Source organism: Cololabis saira, chromosome 8 (assembly GCF_033807715.1).
Source record: "Cololabis saira isolate AMF1-May2022 chromosome 8, fColSai1.1, whole genome shotgun sequence".
In the NCBI taxonomy this organism is placed as follows: Eukaryota; Metazoa; Chordata; class Actinopteri; order Beloniformes; family Belonidae; genus Cololabis; species Cololabis saira.
In genome coordinates, this window is record NC_084594.1 from 20,805,281 (window position 1) to 20,825,189 (window position 19,909).

Here is a 19,909-nt window from a genome sequence, read left to right on the forward strand (position 1 = left end):
TCAAACACTTGAGTCTAACAAGTATGCAAACGTGGAGAGTTCTTTCCCCCTGAGTGCCTTTGTGCCACACAATGTATTGTAAACTTTTAACTTTTTGTCATATCAGTATAAATATTTAAATCAAATTCTATTTTTCTGATTCAAGATTAACACACGTAACTCTTAAAAATAACAATAAGCTGTATCTCACGCTGAGGGAGAACCTTAGTGGATTCTGTCTTTGATCATTAATCAGAAGAAGTGCTCAGCCACATGGATCTACAACATCCTTCCCAGAGGGAGGGAAGAAAATAAAATAAGAATAAAAATCAATATTTGCACCCATGAAGCATTTCTCCAGGTTCCACAGTACAAACCATTGATGCTTTATCCTTTTTAATGAGGATGTCTCACCAGGCATCTTTAACACAAAGACTGTCCCCACTGCTGCTGCCAGTTACAATGAGCTGCAAGTGTCCTGTCCACCGAGAACAGCAAGCAGTGTATTATAACAATATATATCCACATATGTTGCAGCGTACATGTGGACTGAGTATTTATGATCTTGGACTTTTACACAACACTGCTGTGATTCACTATCATTAAGATTTTTATTTTAAATATACTGCAAAAGAAAATACAGACTTACACACAAAAGGACTCCAATATGCACTGCCAATTCTTATATTTTGAAAAAAAAAAAAAAAAAAAAAAGAGCCTCCCATTCATTGCTCAATGTTGCTCTGGTATATTCTTAAATGCTGAGCCAGCTGAGTTTTTTCGCTGCAGAACCAATGGTTCTTAGGTGCCACGCAACAAATCAATTGTGGTGTTCCTGTGACATGTACTGGCTCTGATGCATAGCTGATGCAATTCTGTTGAAAAACAGACGCGTTTCACACTTCCAGGCTTTTAAACATGGAAATTAGCAACATGTGCTTATCATTGACCTGCTTTGCCATAACTGCAGAAATGAATGAGTGTCAACATCTAGTTGGTGATGTGGACTCTTTAAAAGTAAAGTCGATGTGAAGCATGACGCGTACAGGTATGAGGCCATAGCTGCGTGGGTAACTCATGAGTGCCCCAGTTTCCTCCAAAGCGTGAACACAATGTGAGATGAGTAAAGAGGAAACTTGTTTGCAGGTGTGAATCTGAAATCTGAAAACAAATGTGTTTGTTTACACAGTAGCGACCAGGATGGAGTGACTCTCATCTAACAACGATGCTTAAGATGAATTTATTCACTCATGACAACTGATATCCTCATTTTTGTAGCACAGCAAGCTCTTTTGCATACGACTATTACTCTGTTGTCTACACTAATACTGTCATTCACAAAACATAATCACAGTAAGAGGCCATTATATTTGTCGCTATTCATTTGCTGCAAAAAATCAGCAATAAAGTGTAAAGCAACTGGTGTCTCAAACTCATAATTTGTTTCACACTTTAAACAGTTATTAGGAAAGGCGATGAAGCCTTTAGGACACTTGTTCAAAATGAATGGCTCAAGGTATTTCTAAGGGTGGCATTTCTGATTATACTAGTACACAATTCACAAGAATTGTAAATTGCATATGTACTCTTACACACACAAAGAGTTTATAAGAATGTATACCGGTTATTGTAAAAGTTATTGTTTTGTATAAGTTGCATACATACTTCTCATCACTGCTTTCCAGAAGGCCTATATTGAATTATTTCTCATTGATTACATACAGTATATGGACCAATAAAACATAAATTATTTAAATCTTTTTTTTTCAGGGCAGTGGATGATACCTAACAACTGAACGATATAATGTCCCCATGTACCACAATAGCTGAAAAATGCTCATCTTTGCTTAATTTATCTAATTCATTAGCATATCTGGTGAATTGTATTGGTGTTATTTAAAATATACATATATATATATATATATATATATATATATATATATATATATATATATATATATATATATATATATATATATATATATATATATATATATATATATATATATGTATAGTATATTCTGTTTCATGAATCCCACAAACAGTGACACCATTGTTAAAGTGAAATGTGCGGTTAGGCCACCAGGGACAAGCTGAAGAAGAACAAGATGATTTCTTTGACAGAAGACAATACTTATCAGTTACAAGACTCACATGTAAGGCTCTACATTTCTCCCTGAGATGCCAGAGCTGCAGGTCGACATGGATGTTGGCACTGATTAAGCGCCACTTTTTTCTTTTCATTTGTGATGATGTTCAGCTGAAACAAAACTCCTTGTCCAAGTGTTACAAATTTAACGCATGGCCCTCGGTCTAAGACCTTTTTACAAATGGTGTAAGCAACCTTTAAATTAGCACCTACTGATTTCTCCCATGGATCTATTTTGATCAGTTGAAACAAAAAAATGGACTAATGTTGTAATCTCGTGCAGATGCCCTTCCAGATTTAGTTCGTAGAGATGAATCCTTTCCAACCAGAGGGTTCCGGATTGACTCCCAGCACTGTCCTGTGCCAAAGTTTTCCTAAGCAGGACAATGAACCGACATTGCCCTCATTACCCCAGCCAGTCATAGTGCCCCAATAAAAGCGGAGGGTTGTGTCAGGAAGGGCATCTGATTTAAAATCGATGCCAAACTAATATTGTCAACCTCTTAAAATTACAACCTAAGTCAAAGAAATAAAATCAACTGAACCAAATAACTCAGTTCAATAACTCAAAGACTACGTTCACACTGCAGTTCCCAAGTGACCCAAATCCGATTTTTTGCTCATATGTGACTCAGATCTGATTTGTTTATGACAGTGTGAACAGCACAAGTCACATGGAATCTGATCTTTTCAAATCAGATTCAGGTCGCTTCCATATGTAGTTCTAAATCGGATACAGGTCTGATGTTTTGCAATGCATGAAAATAAAGAGCCTGAAAGCTTTCTTTCTCTTCCTTCTCCTCTTCATTAACACTTGCTCACAGTTTCGTCGGCTTCCACCACACAACAACTTCTCACTTCTGTTGCCTCCATGTGTATGAAGGCGTGCTGCGTGTGACTTCTTTGTTATTGTTCCTCTGCGCATGCGGGTCAGTTCAGGGCCGCGATGCGTTCACACTCGAGTCTGATATAGGACACATTTTAAAAGATAATGTGAACAGCCACACAAAAAAAATCTGATATGGGGAAAAAATCGGAATTGAGCATTAAGGCCTGCAGTGTGAACGTAGTCATAATGTTTCTGTTTTCTGAAAAACGTGAAAAATGTGACTTAGGCCATTATTTAAAGAGGATGACAATATGCAGTACGTGACTATCTGCTACGGTGACCACTACAAAGAGAAATGGCTGAGAAATTGCTTTTGCCCTTCCAGGTTTGGATTTGCAGCATCATACTGAAATTATTCCAATATGTCCATCAGTTCTGAAGGCCAGTTCTCCCTTCCTGCTGCTCCCACAATGGGCTGCGGTTAAAGAGGTATCCTTGAGCTGCAAGAATGTTTACGTGGGTGGTTATGTCTCAAACGTAATACCCACACAAATGCCAGAAATTGAGGTTTTTCAGAAGAACGTTGAATTGCAGTAAAGCAAAAAGTGTTATCAATTTTACCTCTCAGTCATACTAATATTCTGGCTGACTGGGGCATATCATTGTGAGAGGTGCTGGAAGCAAAAGCAGTTGGAAAAAATAACCCACTGTGTCACAACTTGGTTCTTGACGATGTTTCAGCTCTCATCCATAAAACTCTTCAACTTTCAGCTGAAGAAACGTATCCTTTATTTAACCAGGGAAAACAACTCTTAAGATTTAAAATCTCAAAAGTTCCTCATATAAACACAAGCTCAAGCACAAGTGTGCAGATGGATGAATTCAAATGTAAACAGTTTAAGCTAGAGAAAGTCAGTGTATACTTCACCTAATTATTTTTTTAAAATGGACCAAAGAGATGTATTTTCCATTGAAAGGGGTTTTACATCCTCATAAATCTTCATGCATAAATTATGCATTCAATGGGGAAAAATAGGGCTAGAATAAAAGAGACAAAAATGACAACATCACTGCTGCACAAGTTGCATCTTGTCGCCCCCAGCATAGTATTACTAGAAATGTAACAGTATTTCAACACAAACGCAGCATGCTGAGTCTCCCTACATATTATCATTTAATTTCCTTCATATTGGCAGTGAAATGTCAAAACCCCTGAGTGTGTCTGTGCAACTATTTTGGTGAGAATTCACTTGAAAGAAAAAAAAAACTAACTGGAAAGAGAGGTTTGCAGCAATGGCTATCAGGTGACAAAATACAAAAAAAAGCAAAACTCTAAATACAGTTTAGGCAATATCAACAGCTGATCTCTTTTGACACCTCTGCTCCGACTCCCCTTGTTTTTTCTCAGGAGCCAGAGGGTTGAGGATTAGCTGCCATATGTTCACCCACAGGGGTCTACGTGAATAGTATGGGACCGTTCTAATATACACTGGCAACACAGCTTGGCTTTTTCACAATGAGACAGCTGTGACGGCAGAATCACTGACTGATAGACGAGACTACGTGAGCCATATGGCGACATCCTTCTGACCTAGAGGTCGGGGTTATGTGAGGTAAAAAGGTTACGGTTTGACAATAAACTAATAGAAAATACAGACTCAGCCGGTAGAGATGATTTAAAAAAGACTTTAAAACTGTGAAACAGATTTCATTCTCCAGTAACAAAGCTATATAGATCTGTAATTAAAAAAAGATGACATTGTACCTACAACAATTTCTGCTGAATGTCTGTGAGGAGAAGGCAAAAACCATGAACCATTCAAAAACCGTACGTCCGTTACGATATGATATTAATACACAAACACATGCGTCTCGTGTTTGAGGGCAACTGGATTGTGGTTCCATCGTTTTGCTTCAGTGGAAAGTTTAGGTCAACTTTTCAAGCGGTAGCACAGATGTTACTCGCACAAATCGCAACTGACTCTCAGTACAATTCCAGATTTACATTAATCATGCCAAAATGTGTTACATGTGTCAAACATGACGCATGTGTGACATGAACTAACAACATTACATCATGCATAAAATTAAGATAGATTCCTTATAGATATTATTTCACATCAAACCATTATGGCATATTAGATAAAATAAAATAGTCCTCAAATGAATAGCCTGATGTCACAGACAACAAATACTATATAACAATACTGTCAAAACAGACACAGAAACTGACATAAAATACTCGGTCAACGATCATCATATAAATGACTTGTGATTTGTGTGTAAATTATTGCTGAATATCTGCATATACATTAACTGGTTTCAGATTTGTTACAGATCACAACCCAAAAGTCACAAAAGTAAATCAACAGACCTTTACCAGACTAAATAATCCTGTCTGACTGAACAGAGTTAGTTTGCCTCCATGAATGATGCTCCACCAAGAGAATGTGATTCTTTATTTATGAAGTTAAACTGTGTAATTCTTCCACCAGAGAAACTTTTCACTTCATATATGCTTCCATGAAAGAATATTGTTTGGTAACACAGCACAGACATCCCTCACTCAGCTGTACTTACCCAAACTCTGTCATTGTTATTCCTAAAGCCATACTTCTGTGAAGAAAAAAATGCTGAAAAATAATCCTCAGTGATGCAGAAAGATAAAGTCCATGTACAGTAGCTGTTAATTCTAAGACTGTAATTTGTTATTTCAATGGAATGTAATTCCTTGTTATCTGCCGTTTTTGACTCTATGATATTAAGATTTGGCATTATCACTGCTTGTTTTTGTTGTTTGTTTTTCTTAATTGTCTACCAAATAGCAGCCATCCCTGGCTTCCTGCTTTTGTAACTGGTGATGTCTTTCCCCAGTCCATCGAGTCAGACTGCTTCTGGTACTACTGAAGGTCTTTTTCTCTGCTGCTGCGTCCTTCTCTCCCATGCTCAGGATGGGAGTTTCAGTTAAAATGAAAATGCAATGTGATCCTTTGTTTTCTTCAGCTACAAAACATTTTACAAATAGGCATTTGATAAATATATTTATTGTGAAGCATTTTATGACTGACGTCGGAGAAAAGTACCATATAAATTAACATTACTAACTTACTTAGACACTGTTTTACTGCACTGAGGTGTATTAAATACAATTTCATTTTCACTATAGGCCTAACCAGGTTTAAATGGCTGCACTTAATTGAACTGGAATGAATTAACTTTAGCTGAATTTTGACTGGATACAGGTAAATTTGCAAGGCCTCATTCAACAACCCGTAGTTTTTGTAAAAGGGTGCTGTAATGGACAATAAAATCTTTCATGGCCTTTGCTCGATGGCTTGGAGATAATCTTTGCCATTTTGGAAAAGTGTAAACCCCGGCGCTCTTGTGATCTCAGGACCTATGTAAAAATAACACTCTGACTTGGCTAGCCCACCCTTAGCTTACACTTTCAGCTGACTAAATTTATTTAGTGTACTTCCTGTAGGAACGATGATGCAAAGATAAGCCTAATCTTCAGGCGCTCTTCCAAAGCCAGCTACTGTACATTAAACGGATAGATTTCGAATGAGCCAAAAGTTCCAGCTCAGAATTGCTTTGGAAAGGCCATGAACTTCTGCTGAAAGGTCAAAATGTCTTCACCAACTAAGCTGGATCTAATAAGCTGAAATCAAGTCAATAAACCTAACAGAGTTATTGGACAAGGAAGTTGCTTGACACACAAACAGGATTTTGAGTGCATGTCTATGTGACTGCAGACAGACGGCACAACAGGTCAGCTGACGATAACTCGCTAAGTTTCCAACTCTCCTACTGCTTCAGATTCACCAAATTGCAATATGAGAATTGTTTTATTAGTAATCAATGTGTAAAGCCAGTTTAAATCTCACCAAAACTGGGACACAGTGCAAAGTATAGAACATAGATGATTCTACTGTACATACACAGGTCAAAAAAATAAGAGTCTCCTCACAAAGAAACGGTCTAATTGGCAGCGTGGCGTGTGATGCCCCGCTGGAACTGCAGAGGGGAGAGTATCTGACAGCCAGAGAGGAGCAGGAATCGATGAGAAGACCACAAACACTTCTCCCTGCTATCAAACCTTACTTACTGCATCACTGAACTGTCACTAAGAATAGGAGCTGCAGACCAATATTACATGTGGGCCAGGGTGACTAAAGCCCAGCTGTGCTTGAATGTTTATGATGTCCTCTTCAAACGTGCAGTTAAACTAAAAAGATGAAAAGGTAGGTAAAAAATGTAGTAACTTGCTCATTTAGCAACTACACAAACAGCACAAAGTACCCAACATGCGTTCTGATTACTGGGGGGAAACAATATCCACAAATCGTGGTGATATTTCAAGCCTGAAATGCATTTCAACCTTCATGTTAAAACAGTACTCGTGCACAAAACTTCTTTTAAGATGATTCCCATTTAGGTTAGGTAGCGGTAGCAGTAGCTTAGCTCAGACTGCGATCAGATCTCAAGATTTGGGTCGATTGCTGTTCATGTTTTGGTCGGCTCCGTGCCGGTTTCGTGCTTTGTTTGTGTTTTTTTTTGTTGCAGATTTCCAGTGCTTGACGTGTGTTTCCGTGTGTTCCTGCTTCCTGGATTGGCAGTGGATGTCGTCACCCCCCCCACCCCCACCCCCACCCCCACCCCCCCCAAAAAAAAAAAAAAATGGGTTTGTATGTGTATATTTATGTATGTGTACGCATATGTATGCGTATATATGTATATATATCAAATATAGTAATAATGCACATATATATACACCTTTGGTTTCTACCGTCATGTTATCAATCATTAATATATGTGCAGACAAGGTAAAAAAAAAAAAAAAATAAGGAAAAAAAAAAAAAAAAGATGAGTCCCATTTACCAGAGGCTTGAGACCACTCCCCTGTGTGTGATGTTGTGTACCTCTGCACCCACACTGAACTTACGTGGTAGTGGATGAGTCTTTGATGGTGTATGGGCTTATCTGTCTTAACTGGCTGCACCTGTGGAGATGTAGATAAAAGCTATGTCCTGTCCGGCGAGCAGACGGGTTCAGCACCTTTCTGCTGTCAGAGCCTTCCACACTTGTTTTTAGTTACCTTTCCTGGACTTCAGTTATTTTCATCTATGGCATAAAGAGACTGAGCAGATGTGGTTCAAATAAAAAAAGGTCAAACCTGTAGGTAAAGCACCAAAACCTAATGTTTTTTTATTTTTTTTAAAAAGCCTGGTGAACAAAAAATGTCTCAAAAGTCGTACTGTCTCAAAATGTCTCTCGAAGAGCTCATCATGTGCGCAGGGCTTCAGCACGTTAGATCTGCCTGTAAAGAAATCTTAGGAAAGAGCAGAAAGAAGTGATGAAACCATCATCGGCATCATAGGAATCTAAATATAGCCCGGTACATCTACAGCCAAGTGTTCTCTCCACAGAGTGCCAAATAAAAGACTGAGGGGATAACAGGCATATTAAGTGTAAACACGTAATATGAGGCATTTCAGATCAGGGGCTGCATCCACCTCTGGATGTTGCTTTCCTTGATGTTGAGGTTATTATTTCTGAGAGCCCCCATGGAACAAAGGCTGGTGTTAACCAATAAAAATGTAATGGAGCGAACAATGCTGAGGAATGACGGCATTAATAATAGAGACGATTTATCTTGCACTCACCACAACCTGCATTTTAAAGCACACAGTCCCACAAAGGGCACGGAGGTGTATGTTGCTCCTCCGACTCAAATTTTCTCCTTAGCAATCAGTCACAGAGACAGATGCTCACTGGCAAACTCACGCGCCTCACTTATCAACTCACACTAGGCTTCCTGCATTTTGATGGCATCTCAGCCTCAACCCCTGCTATTCTACAACCCACACAGAAATCGCTGAACAGAGCCGTTCGGGGAGTCTGCGCCTCGAGCCCAGAAGGCATGAAAGATGCAGAGGGAGCTGAATAGGATCAAAGCAGGTGCTATCCTGCCACACCTTTCTCCCGCCTCCACTTCCCTTTGGGTTTAAATTTCTTTGTGCATGACAAAAGGTAGCTCACGGTAAAACAGCGTGAATCTTCATAATGACAGTGGAAAGAGAAAACACGGCTAAACATGAGAACCAACAGTGTTGCATTTGTGTCTGCGACTCATCATAGAAAGTTAAGGTGCAACTATGCCCTCTACGAAAGTGCTCAGATAGTAAACCTACTGACTCCAAGGAGTACATATTCAAGAACGTATAGCTGAAGTTATGATAATTAAGCTCTTTCTGTTTTAAACAAGTCTGTGCATGCTTTGTTTTTCTCTTGTTTTTTTCTGTTGCAGCTTGAAGGTGACATATGTTGAAAACTTCCTTTTTGATCCCACATACAAACACAAGACGCACTAAAATGTGTATGTTCAAATCTGTCTATTTTCCTTGTTTTACCTAAGTAAGAACTTGAGGAACTATACCTTCAAAAAAAAGAATATTTTGTGCTAGCCAGCTTTTCAATTTTCAACATCTACACGAATGTAATGCCCTCTGGTAAATTCCCTCTCTGCATTTAAAAACAGCAAACATCTAAAGCAGAACTGAAAAACTGAAAACCTATTAGCATATCACATTAACACAGACATTGTGTAGTAAAAGGCCATTGGGAAAAAAAAAATCCTAAAAAGATCAAATTGGCTAATATTGTACACAAACAACCACTGCAAGTGTTTGAGAAGCAGCACCACCGATGAGCTCCAAGGTTCTTGTTTGTAATGGGGACAACTCAGTGTACAACAAAACTTTTTGATATCTGCATATCAATTTGAAGCACAAACTGGCAACTCATCTCTGCTCTGCTGCAAGGTAACAGAGAAGGATGTGATAAAAAGCATGACATTCAGAAATGCTAGAATGAGAGGCAGTCAGGGAGAGAGAATTTTACTTTAATTGACCGTGAGAAAAAAAATAACAGGCTGCAAAACTGCATAACAGGATTTAAGGTTATCATTATCCATGGTCTGCACGTATGCCTATTACTGTGGAGGAGTGTGACATTCAGAGAGAAAACTGATCTACAATAGCTGGCAGAGTTTCACACGGTTCCTCTAGTGTGTACGGCATTAAGACGAGCAGCAGAAGCACCTTATAAAAGCTTATACTGTCCATTTCACTTGTCCATCCTTTCAATTATTTATTTGAGCCAACTGCCATAAGATTGGTATAAAAGGTGAATATTGTCACTGTAACAAGTTGACTTGTAAATTCAATATCAGAATTAGCCAGAAATGACAGGCGGGTTATGGATTTAACCAAAACTTCAGAAGACAGTAAACACTTCCTGGAAGGCAGCCTCGATTAATCACTAAAATCAACCACACTTTAATTCCTACATCAACTTAAAACGTAATCAAATTTTGATAAGATGAGAAGGTTTATTTTATAAAAGTAAAAAAAACATACAGTTGCTGTAAAGGAAACCGTTATTCTTTTTTTAATGCTATAAACAAACAAGCAAATGAAAAACATAATATTTGTAGAGCTGCGTTTTTCTTGCTTCAGTGGCTTGTTTGCACGTGCAGCAGTATTCCAACTACTTATTCCTTGTGATGAGTTGTTAGTATGGCTTGGTTTTTATGCATTTCTTTACATGGTTCAGAGCAGTTTGATGAACGACTCACTGGGATGTTTGCACCCATCCAAAACTTTCATTAAATCCATAACCTTCAAAACACAAAACATTACCCAAGTTGTTTCCTTAACCTGAACAGGAAAGATAGCCTTTAACTTAGTTCGTTGAATCCCTTGTTACTAACACACTTTAACATTTAGGCGGTCCTTTGTTGAGACAGAGATCTCCTCTTAACTACATCCTAATTCCCCAGCTACTGTTGGCTTCTTGCCTAAGAGCAGGGGTGAAAGTAAGCCGGTACGATCCGGTACGATCCGGTACTCCGTACCACCAAAAGATTCTGTGCCGGTACGCAGTACCGGGAAAAAAAACACACAAATTGCTGACAATAATCTTCCCATACAGCGGTCCTCGAACCCTCGATCTCTCACACCAAAGACGGCCACGCTACCGCTCAGCTATGACTTAGCTCCGCCTTTTTTGGCTGGCTGAGGGAGGAGAGACGAACATAGCGATATAATCTAACTGAGTCCCGACCAGTTTTTTCGTAATTTTTAAAATATTTGTACAATATAAATATTAGTAAAACCCCACTTTTTGTGGTTTTGTGAATAGCGTATTCCAGTCTTTACTTCCTAAACACACACACTGCATGGAAGGGAGCGTTTGATTTATTGTTCACGTAACGTTACTTTTTATTTTTTCACGACCAAACCACGCTCTTTATTTATGTCATTTGCACCGGGCAAGGACAAAAAATAAATGATTCCACCAAAATTCCAAATATTTTTGTGGTTGGCTGACACATTACCAGCATATTTCAAATATGCTGGTAAATAATCACACGCCAAATAATCACAAATATGATATTTGTGATTGGTTTTCATTCCTCGTTTCAGTAAAAAAAGAAAAAAGCGTCAAAAATGTTGAAGTAACGTTTTTTTTTATGTTTTAAGTGTTTTGCTTTGATGAAAAAAATGCTTAAGAAGTTATTTTCCATTTCATTGCACACATTGTAAGAGACATTTTACTCATCTTTTACTATTTTTTCATTTATGTGCCAAATGTTCTGAAAATTCAAAGACAGAGACTTGTTAACTGTTCAGCTGCTGATGAATTTAACTGTAAATTTATTCTAATTTGAAACAAAACAAATTGTTATGATTTTGAAAGTTTTGTCAACATTTACAAATTATTCTGTGACAATCCTTGGTCCGGACTGGCCTTTATTTACACCATTTAAATAAATCATTTGCTATAGGCCTACACAGTGTTGTGTTTCTAATTTCTACACCATACAGGCGTTAAAAAATTGAATGGGAATCAGGGATGCAAGAAGCTGGGGGTGGGAGGAGAACAAGGTGAAGGTTGGGGTCGTAGTACCAGCAAGAACCTTAATCTACTTTCACCCCTGCCTAAGAGAGATATAAGGTTTCTCTGTGGTATGGAAATGGATAAGGTGCTAAGAACAGACAGACAGCCTTGACATACTAAAGATAAAATGTTCTGGGTTCTTTGGGAAGAGAGAATGTTTTTCAACTTATTTGCATCACAGTTTTCAAGCACAAATCCAATTCAAAGTCATTTTTAGAGGGAAAACAGGAATTCATTAGAGCATGTCAGTACAAGACATTATTATTTGTGTTTCCATCTTCAAATGTTGACAACCATACCGAAATAAGCCTTCCATATCATACTGGTTTCTGGTATCGTTCTGTCAGGCTACCAAAAGCAGCGGATTGGTAGGTTTAAGGTGGAGCTAGAAACACTGCAGTCAGATGAAAGGTTGACAAAAGGATTGTCTTCCATGTGACGTGAAAAGACACACGAGATGCACCATTTTAAAGTATTTTTCTTTCGACAAAGCTCAGTTTCTTTTTGTGAATGAGACAGAATAGTCCACTGTGGTCCTTTCTTAAGTGGGCTGCATTCTTCCTGCTTGATTTTATCGACTGGAGACACTGTGTTGTTACTTAGCCGAGGCAGGTACAGAGATCTGCTCTGTCACTTGTCCAAGCTGTAATAATGTAATACATTTTCACATCATTGTGTAATAACGCCCCATTATGTAATAACTTTCCGCATTTTGTAATAAAATTCTTGAACGCAATATGTAATAAAGTTTGCCGCATTTTGTAATAAGTTGTTACATATTGCGTTGGTTATTACAAAATGCAGATGTTACACTTTTTTTATGAAGAAAATGTAATAATTTGGTGCATTATGTAATAAACCACAAAATGTATGTCTTAATAAAACAAAAAACATGATAACGTCAGAACAACATTGATTTTACTACGAACTAAGAATGAATTTTACAAACTAGTACGGTAAGATGTTTAATTAGTCAAAACTTAATCAAATATAACTGTGTTTATTATAATCATAGAGAATGTGTTTGAAAGTTAATAAAAAAAGTGTAACATCTGCATTTTGTAATAACCGACGCAATATGTAACAACGTATTACAAAATGCGGCAAGCTTTATTACATAATGCGTTCAAGAATTTTATTACAAAATGCGGCAAGTTATTACATAATGCAGCGTTATTACATAATGATGTGAAAATGTATTACATTATTACATTATGCGGCGTTACACCCCTTCTAGTCCACACCTGGAAATTCCAGAAACAGCAAATTAACTATCATACAAAAAAAAGCTCAAATTTTGCTGCATGTCACCAAGAGAAGCCTGTAGTTTTAATGTTTTTTGTCTTATTTCTTTAATTCTGCCTCTGTTTAAGTAAAATATCCTTTACTGTCAAGAAGCACAAACATAGATACATTTGAAGCATTTTCACTCAAGGAATATCCTAAAATGCAGGAAAGGGCATCTCAGTTGTTGTTAACTCAACAAGTCCTTGAATCAGTACAGCTCAAACGGTTCACTCTAATCAAGCCAATGCATGAAATATACAGGCTCCAGGCAGGAGAATCAAATTTACCATGTTTAATTCAGCAAAGAATACAAAAAAGAATATGGAGAAGAAGAACTAATGGATAAACCATAAGCAGAGTGGAGAAATCAACACTCTTCAATGACAGAACATGTCGATGCCAATAATTTTGAATGTGAAAAAAGGATGTCATCAACAATTAACACCTTCAACACTCCCTCAACACAGGGGAGGACATACTTGTAGGCTGCAGTTACTTCCCATTATTCTTTACCAGGGATCCGAAAAGCAAAAAACTGTTTTTAAAAAGTTCTTTGTTCGTATGTTGTATGCAGAAAAATCTCAAGTGTATGTGTATCAGTAAGCCGGTTATATTGTCATAATCCAATGGCCATTCTCAACCCCAATTTCACTTTAAGAAAACTAAAATATGTGAAATTTTGCATAGGAACAGGCTTGACATTACATTTCACTTAATGGCTCTTCACTTACATGGGCAAAAAGGTTTTTTTTGGATCGCTCATGAGGCAAAAATCTACACTGAACAAGCACCATGTCGGTTCAAATAATACTCTGTTTGCCTGTTTTTGTTGTATCTCATGAAATTTGAAGTCCCCAGGCAGAATCCCAGCATCCCCAGGTGGAAGCCTCTTTACAAACTCATTGCAAGGAGGCGGGATGGCTTTTTACCTCACAGGCACAAAATCATTAATGTTCTTTTTCTTTCTGCCATGCAGAGCCGACCCTCATGTTATTAGCATCCCCTGAAGTGCATTTGTGAAAACAACAAAACCATATATCTAACTTTGTGGGTGGTGAGAGCACATGCGGGCATTAATTTAGACTGAGCAAATGAATAAATACATAAATAAATAAATGAGCAAATAAAGCTACGTCTGTGAGTTGTGACTGCTTTGTGATGGCTGTGAGGGATTCAGTCTCTTCATCTGAACATACGATACATTATAAAATGTAATACTCGTCTTCAGTCTCAGACTAAAATTAAAATAGTTTTACTTTAAGGATCAATGTGTAAGATTGTAAATTGAAATATCCCCAAATAACCAAGCATCAGCAAGAGCATGAGAAGAAATAAGTGTCGTCATATAACAAAAATGATGACTATGTATTTGGCTGCAGAGACCTCTACAGGTCTACACCTCTACTTCTTTTCACGCTTGACCTGGTGAGAAGACAGCTGATAAGACTCCACTCCGGCAAAGCTGCAGGCCCTGACTGTGTTTTTCCCAGGGTGCTTAAAGCTTGTGCCCCCCAACTGTGTGGAGTACTGAGTCAAGTCTTCAGCCTAAGCCTGGATCTCCAGGGTGTCCCTGTGCTGTGGAAGACGTCCTGCCTCATTCCTGTACCAAAGAAGCTGCGTCCCAGCGACCCTCGTGATACAGACCAGGGGCCCTAACGTCCCACATCATGAAGACCCTGGATAGGCTAGTCCTGGAGCAGCTAAGGCCTATGGTCAGGCCCTTCACTGACCCATTGCAGTCCACCTCCACCTGGCAGTTGAGGACAGCATCATCTACCTGCTGAATAGAGTCCTACACTCATCTGGACAAGCCAGTGAGCACTGTTAGACCGGGGATATACTTGCAGTTCAGACCGCGTACGCATCATGGCCTCCACGCGTATCCTGCGTTCATTTGACGCGTCAACGTGCACGTTCTCAAAAAGACACTACACTCCCAGTGGACACTGTTGAGGAATACAGGTATCCGGGGGTGTACTTTAATAAAAAGTTAGACTGGAACAGAAACGCTGAGGCCGTCTACAAGATGGGCCAAAGCCAACTCTTTTTCCTAAAGAGTCTGAGGTCCTTTATATCGGGATATATATATATATACATACATACATACTGTACATACATACATACTAGGAGTGTAACAATATATCGTGCCACGAAATTTCGCAATACAAAAACGTCAAGATACGATACGTGTTGTGGAGGTTACAAACTCTAGCACAATATTGGGTTATTAATATCAATATATTGAGTTTACTAGTAAAGCACATCCTATTGGTGCAGCAGGATCACGTGACGGCCGCGCCTCTACCCGCGGACAAAAATCTTACTGCGCTCAGAAGAAACTAGTACCGTTTTGCGGTCCCGATCACGGGACTCTTGCGGGGTTTTGAGTACTTATAAGGTGAACGTGAATCAATCTTTTTTATGATGTAAAGATTGTGTCATCCCCAAAGGTGGGAGCAGGATGAAACGATAACGGGTTTCACCTAACGGCCTAAGGCTGGGAGCATGTGGCTGAAGCTCTTAGCTCTGTTATGAGCTAAATAACAGTCATGTTGCATTCTGAGATTGGGACTTTTCACAGTTTATTTATTTACTTTTATTTATTTATTTAACTTTAGTTGTTAAATTTCTGGAAAAGAAAAAAGTCAAGTCATACATGAGAGAAACTAGTTTGTGCCAAAATATTTGTACTTGTATGAAACTGAAGATGCATAATGCAAACCTGACATTTACTTTTAGTTCAGTTTGTGGAAAATGGTTGGCCTGGCTTTCTCTTTAAAACTTAAACAGTTATAAAGCATTACAAACTGTAACAATAGGGCAAACACACAGCATTGTTTTGTATTTTGTGTCTTTCAAATAAAAGACCATTGTTTCCAGTCATATGTTCCTCATTGAAGGTTGTTAAAAAAATACTGCTATAATATCGTATCGTATCGTTATCGTGAGATTAGTGTATCGTATATATATATATATATATATATATATATATATATATATATATATATATATATATATATATATATATATATGTTGCTGGTGATTTCTGTTTAACCAGACATTTTTGATTATAGAGTAAGTCAAGTTATCATGGCATTAATTCAAGGCCAAATATATTGATCTCGAATATGTCCCACCTGCCGTCTGCAGACTAACGCTGCACATACTTAATCATTTGAGAATTGCATCTGCACAAAGAAAAAGCAAAAGTGAGAAAGAAGGATTGGAAACATGGATCGTTTTAGAAAGGATGGCGAGAAAAGAAAAGTGTAACTGAGAAAAATGATTGCACTCTCAGTTAAAGATTTGGATTCCTTGGTTACAGATTCTGTGTTTTGATTCTCAGATTTTGGCTTTTGATTCGCAATACATTTGGTGATGAATTGACGCAGTAGACGAAGAGGGGGAGGAACTGTGCGATTTCCCATTTCCAATGGAAGGGTAGCCAACTTTCTTTGCACCGCCCCCATTTTCATTAGAGTGTGGAGTGTGAATTAAATTTTTGGCTCACATTACATATTGCTCCTTTAATATTCTCTGTGATAAGCTTCTACGTTTTTGAAAAATGTATTAATCTGGAGATATAATCTCTTGCAATTGAAAGTGTGTGTCAGAGCCTTTGTATGGTGCTGCAAAAATCTACGTTTGCCTCACAAACTGAAAACAGTCATCTGCTGAAGGTCTTGCACAGACGGATCAAAAGAAACAGACTGCTGTCACAGTTTGGTTATTGAGTTCCTGTTTTATTTTGAAACTTGTGTCTTTGTGTTTCAGTTCTGTCTTGACTTCCCTTGTTTCCCGTCTGCACCTCTTGTCTCGTCAACTCTTCTGTGTATATCTTGTCTTGTCTTTCCCTTGCTCCCTGCTGGTCCATACTGTTTCCTCCTTCGATATGTCATGGTTTTGTTTACCTCTTGTTTTGTTTTTTGCAATCCAGCTCAGCAGCGCTTTGGTTTTGTTTGATTTAAAATAAATTACTGTTTTCTGGAACTCCTGCTTCCTGGTCTCCTGCATCTGGGTCCTATCAACCACATTTGTGACAAGTGGTCACTAAAACCCATGATAAAGTAAAAATTATGATGATTCCTGGGGTGGGCGGGGGGGTCTTATGAATCTGTTAATTGTATAGAAATACAATTAGATAAAATAAGAATAGATGTTCACTTGTATTCTACATGAGTTAAACACCCAAATTCTAGGGTGTCTTTAAATAAACATACATTTTTTAATTGTTTTGGCACCTGCAAGGAAAATGAGACCGTAACAAGACACATCAGAGGATAAGAAGAGACGGAAAATGCTTTTATGATGCTTAAGGCTTGATTCAGATAAACCGATTACTGGATGAATGGAGGCTATCAGCTTCTCATCTTGTTTATGCACTACAGCATTACCCCGGCTTTGTCTGAGCCAGCCACCAAAATAACACCACTGTGAGTGTTCCCTTTTGATTCTTTAAATGCTGAAAAAAATGCTTCCACAGATATCATACAGGGCTTGCCCAAATCCTTTAATACTGCGTGTCAAGCTACCTCTTTCATCCGCTCATTTCTGTGTCCTTCACCACCAGTCTTTTAAACTCGGAAAGCATGTAATCTTAAGTATATTGCAGTCATATCTGTTCAATCCCTGCTTTCATTTGGACTGATAGGAAGACACAGCAGGAAACAAGAATGACCAATACCTCAGATCTTCAACCAAAACAACGAATTCCCTGATACATCCAGAATTTTAACAACGCATTAACCCATTCAGACCTCGGGCGCTGTTTTTGAAAGCTTTCTTAAATCTGACAGAAGAACTTCAAACTGTCCACCGAAACTTTGTTTCTCTGCCTCTGGAGAAATGAGAAACAAAATAACAACCCTATCAGAAGTTGAACCACTAATAAACCTCTATATGTGTGTGTTGGCATATTAGTTCATATACATAGAAATGATTGAGTAAGTTAAAGTGGTTGGAGAGTTTCAGTGAAGAAGGGCAGCTCTTAACCTTCTCATAGCTAATTGAAGCACTGTGAAAGGCCAGGACGGGTACCGGCTGAGCCGTAACAAGCTGAAGACCGGGCTCAAAGACAAAAAACTCACATCATCATCAACAGTCTGTCCTTTACGCTCTCAAAAGCAAGACCTCTTTGCAAAATGTGATTGAGAATTTAGATGCCAAAAGCCGGACTTATTTAATTTTTTAAGATTGGTAAGTTTAACATGACCATGTAAAATTGATCGAAGGTCATTCTAATCAATTAATCAATTTTACCTCACGTTAACAGTCTACAACTCTGTGTTTTGGTTCACTCTCTCCATTCTCTTCAGCAGTCCTTTTATTTATTCTTTTTAGGCTGAACGCTTTTATAAATACTGCCTCCTTATCACTGAATGAACTACAGGATCTAACTGGTTTTAACACCAGAATATTCAGCAATTGAAAAGTGAAACTTTTCAGTCAGTGCTGTTTAAAGACAGAGCCGCAGAAATGAAATCAGGAGTAAAAACGACTATGTGTTGATGGCAGAGAGCCACTGTCCTTTCACAGTTCCAAATGTACTCAGTTCATCATACATATTTTGAATATGCAGACTCTCCAACACAGTCACACAGCCACTAAACCAAGCCTCTCCAAACCACACTCCATTATTCATTAGCCTTGCTTTATCAAGTATGCATGGCTCACTCGCCACACCGCAGTTCAAACTGGATGTTAGTGTGTTATTAGCCGGTCTACAGTACAAGGGTAGCTCCTGAACAACCTGCCAAAGCAAGTCAACTGATGGGCCGAGAGCTCTGCTCTGACTGCAGATAAGAGTTAAAGAGTAAACGTACATCCCTTTACTGCAGTGATATCAGCACGCTTGAAATACAGAGCTGCATGCTCGCAAAAATGCATACAAACACATGTCACGATTATGTAACAGCACTATATACTAAAAAGGGGATAATGCAGAATTTGAGCACTGGGGGGATGCAAAGGCATCATGTTCGAGTTTTCGGTGTATCAAAGTGGGAAAAAAGCAGATTAAGCCATAAAGTGATCAGACACCAGTTCTAAAGATCCAACATAATACAGTGAATTTCAGTGATTAAAGATCAGTCTTCTTGCCAGCTCTGTAAACATCCTGTTTTCCAACATCATGGATATGAGACCCATCATGAGACCCATAACACATAACAACATGTTAGAAATCCAGCATACTCTCTGAGCAGATTATTTTGTTAACCTCCTGTATCTAAAATGACAGACAGACATGGGAGCATGTGCATGTTCACAACCACACACACCAACAAAATCAGAGCATTATGCATGCAGCAGGATGCCCCTAAATGAAGCCAAGTGTGTAAATGTCATCAGTAAATGTCAATAGCTTTTTCGGGTCTGTCCTAGGGACATGCAGCTCAGCGTATATGCCGCAGGACTCAGACGCAACTTCATTTCCTACTACTTCATTTATTCTTAATCTACTTTAAAGAGCTCATCTGCTCAAGTGATGAATTAAACAACACATGAATGAAGGTCCTCACAAGCAGGATGTGGAAAAGAGGACAGAGGCTGAAACAAGGTGATTAGCAAACACTGCTATAAAAGGAAACATGTAATGGATTGGAAACTTTCAACTTGTAAATGCATGAACTGCACACTGTTCAAACTGCTACACCTGTATATGTCAGAGCACCTGTACTCGTGAATATGAATAACATGAGTTA

General features: G+C 38.4%; 1 protein-coding gene across 1 annotated transcript in view; it reads right to left on the minus strand.

Moving 5' to 3' along the window:
• Positions 1–19,909, minus strand: part of tex264a (testis expressed 264, ER-phagy receptor a) — a 69,910-nt gene that overhangs the window by 33,975 nt on the left and 16,026 nt on the right. The gene's annotated exons all lie outside the window — the stretch shown is intronic.